This window comes from Curcuma longa, chromosome 13, assembly GCF_044706935.1.
Source record: "Curcuma longa cultivar G26 ecotype Majalengka, Jawa Barat chromosome 13, ITB_CL_G26_1.1, whole genome shotgun sequence".
Lineage (NCBI taxonomy): Eukaryota > Viridiplantae > Streptophyta > Magnoliopsida > Zingiberales > Zingiberaceae > Curcuma > Curcuma longa.
In genome coordinates, this window is record NC_133873.1 from 9,745,197 (window position 1) to 9,749,307 (window position 4,111).

The 4,111-nt window shown below is 43.6% G+C and overlaps 1 non-coding gene across 1 annotated transcript; it reads left to right on the forward strand.

Moving 5' to 3' along the window:
- The first annotated feature begins 585 nt into the window (after positions 1 to 585).
- LOC141844616 (small nucleolar RNA R71) lies at positions 586 to 691 on the forward strand. The gene has a single exon (XR_012603154.1). It is a non-coding gene; the product is annotated as a small nucleolar RNA R71 (small nucleolar RNA).
- Positions 692 to 4,111: the final 3,420 nt, after the last annotated feature.

Here is a 4,111-nt window from a genome sequence, read left to right on the forward strand (position 1 = left end):
ACCACGTCGCCTTGAAGTTGCTCCAGAATTTTCAAGATTTTCTGGGTGTCGGATACTTCTTTATTAGGCTTTTGCGCATTTTGATAGGAAGGTCCTTGGTTGTTGTTGTTGTTGCGGTATGAAAATTTTGGGTGATTCTTCCAACCCGGATTGTATGTATTTGAGTACGGGTTGTTCCTTTGTTTGTATGTGTCAACTGCATCGCATTGTTCATATTGAGGTACTTGAGTTTGAAATGCTACAGCTTGACACATTTCAGTTGTATGGCTAGAATCTCCACATACTTCATATGTTGTTGCCACCGCATGGACCTTTCCAATACTCATGCTCTCTACCCTTTTGCTAAAGGCATCTATCTGCGCATTTAGCTTAGTCAAGTTATCCACATTGTATTTCTCAGGAGTTCTTTGTGTATTACCTCTCTCATTTGCCCATTGATGGTGGTTGAGTGTCACATTTTCGATAAGTTCTTCGGCTTCTTCCAAACTCTTATTCATTAGAGCCCCTCCAGCAGTGGAATCCAAATATACTTTCGTCTGATAGTTGACTCCGTTGTAGAAGGTGTGAATAATAAGTCATCTTTCCAAGCCATGATGTGGACACTTCCTCAGCATTCCTTGGAATCTATCCCAAGCTTCATATAGAGTTTCTCCATCCATTTGTGTAAAGCTTGAGATTAAATTCCTCATATGGGCTGTCTTGCTTGGGGGATAAAATTTGTTCAGAAAATATTTCTCGCACTGCTCCCAAGAAGTAATGCAATTTGGAGGTAATGAATGATACCAGTCTTTAGCCTTGTCTCGGAGAGAGAATCTGAATAGTATTAACCTCCGATTGTCAAAACTGAACCCTTGTGTTCTACCCAAATTATCCAATTAGACCTCGTCAGGTTTTCTTGGAATAAATCATTGGTGTTCTAATGTTACTTAGGTTGGTTTGAAATGATTCTAGATATCCTGGTTCACGACTCTCCTGTGTCACGCAGGCGTCCCAGAGTACTACTAGATTCCTACCCCCTGTCACAGGGTATCCCAATAGAGATCTCTCCCCAACGCTAGACAACCGTTAGTTATCCCTCATAGATTTTATCCATGGTTTAAACAATTCTTCGGAAAGTCTGGTTATGACTCTCCTCCTGTCACGAGGCATCCCGGGTGTACGTTCCTAGGAATTCCTCAAACAATGAATAATCTCTACCCTTATAGATTTATACTATTCATAAGTATATCATCAAACAAGTATTGAGCACAAATCCACAAAGCAATTGTCAAATAACATCATAGAACATAGTAGATTATCAAATCACAAGTTTACAATCATCCAATAACCCCAATTCTTCCTAATCCTAGAATCTGGAGGACTACTCCATATCGGGGAAGTTACAATACAAAGAAGAGTAGAAATAATACATCCTATTCCAACAAATCTAGAGAAATCAGGAAATAAGATTTATCAATGAAGTTCTTCTTCTCCGGACTGCAATCCCCTCGAAGATGGAATGAAGTGGTGATGGAGTATCCAAGCGGATGTACGGATCGTCGAATCTGGCTCCGGAATGAGGCGTCGGTGGCTCAAGTGCACTCCGGTGGCTCTCTCCAAGTCTCCCCCTTTCTAAGGCCCTTAAGGGGGTCTATTTATAGGCCCCCACAAAAGACCCTAAAAACCAGCCAGGCACGCCCACGTCACACGGCCGTGTCTGGGAGACACGGCCTGAAGTGGCCGCCCAGGAGTGGATGAGGCACGGCCGTGCCTGTGAGGCACAGACCAGTGTGGAAGATGTTCTGTCATGAGGCACGGCCGTGCCTGTGAGGCACAGCCAAAGCAAGTCTTCACTCGGCTGGGGGGCACGCCCGTGCCTGGGAGGCACGGGCTGAAGCTGGCCCTTCTCTGTTGGAAAACACGGCCGTGTCTGAGGGACATGGCCATGTCTTGGCTTGGCTTTGTGGAGGACACACGCCCGTGTCAGTGAGACACGGCTGAAGGCAGGGGCTGCTCTGGTGTGAGACACGGCTGTGCCTGTGAGGCACGACCAAGACTGGCTGCTGCATCTGGTAGGGAACACGGCCGTGTCTGAGGGACACGGCCATGTACTGAATTCTTCTGGATGAAGGCACGGGCGTGCCTATGGGGCACGGCTCAAGATAGGTTGTTCTCTGGGTAGAGACACGCCCGTGTGCTGTTAACACGGCCTTTGGAGGTGATGAGACACGACCGTGCCTATGAGGCACGACCCTGTCTTGCCTTATCTTCAATGAATGCTCCGTTTTGCCTATTTTTGCTCCATTTTCCGTCCTGAAACATGCAAACACATAAGCAGTCCTCCGAAACAGGAAATAAAGAATACGATGCCAAATGCACAGATAAGGGATGTAACATACACAAGATAAAGCATGAAAAGCATGAAGATGTGCAATTAAAGTGTAATAAACGGTTATGTATCCTATGCACATCAGACAACTCGTATTTAATCGACATCTAATCCGAGAGTAGTACCACTCAACCTTATTATCATGCGGACAAGGTCCACCTGCAGGGTTTACATGATAATCCTTATGAGCTCCTCAAGGGGACATCATCAGCCTAGATTATAGGACACAGTTTTCTTCTATAATCAACAACACACCATGTACATAATACTACTTCCCAACTCATCGGGCCTATTGATCTATCGATCTAGACCTTACCCTTTGATGAATTAAAGAAGTACATATTAAGCACACATGTTTGTTATTATATCAGGATTAAGAGCATGTACATCTATAGTAACAGAGGTTTAGTTCGATTATATAGTCAGTATAAATCGAACAATCCTCAGATGGTCCTGCTCAATACACACTAAGTGTACTAGTGTAATTCTATAGTCAAGACAGACTAAGACCAAATTACACTACAACCACTCCGATGGTTTGTCCAATCCATCTTTGGTTATGAACACTGTTTATAATCTATAAGGGACTGATAACATGGTCTTCTTGTGTGTGACTCCGCACACCATGTTAGTCTACAGTATAGATTAAATGGACACTGTAAAATATTGACCAAATGTGATTCTCATTTCAGAATATTTATTTACATAGCTAGGATTCTAGTATACATCCCAACAATCTCCCACTTATACTAGAAGACTACGCTGCCTCATATGCTGCCATACATCTGATTCTCATCCCCTCCACATGCCGATCAAAAGCTTTCGCCGGAAGGGCCTTTGTGAAAGGGTCTGCCAGGTTATCCTCTGATGCAATCTTGACCACAGCGACTTCTCCCCGTTTGACAATATCTCGTATCAGGTGGTACTTGCGCTCAATGTGTTTACTTGCCTTATGGGCTCGTGGTTCCTTCGAGTTTGCAACTGCACCACTGTTATCACAATAAATTGTGATAGTCTTAGGCAAACCAGGAATCACATCTAAGTCCATCAAGAAGTTCCTGAGCCATACAGCTTCTTTGGCTGCCTCAGAGGCTGCCACATACTCAGCTTCCATGGTAGAGTCTGAAATGCATTTCTGCTTTACACTCCTCCATGTTATGGCTCCACCTCCCAATGTAAACACATAACCTGATGTAGACTTACTTTTATCCCTATCTGATTGGAAGTCAGAGTCCGTGTAACCCACAGGGATTAAATTATCTGCCTGGTAAACCAGCATATAATTCCTAGTCCTTCTCTGGTACTTTAATATATGCTTTACCGCAGTCCAATGTCCCTGTCCTGGATTACTTTGATATCTGCTAACCATGCCCGGTGGCACCTTGATGATGTGGAGCCTCTCTATTGGCCATCACTTATGTCACCTCAACTCAACGTCAATTGGTCAAGTCAAGCATTGACCATGAGGTGACATAAGTCAAGTCAACATGGATGATGAAATGGCATAAAGTCAAGTCAACATGGATGATGACATGGCACAAAATTAAGTCAAACTTGACCCTCAAGTCAAGTCAAACTTGACCATAATGTCTTCCTTCTCAAGTCAAGTCAAACTTGACTTCTAATCACCAAGGTCGATCAAATCAACTTCTCTAGTTTAATTTGAATTACACTTAACCCAATTTGATTCATCACATGAATCTAATCCTCTTGGTCCTCTAATCAATCTATGTCTTGAACTCC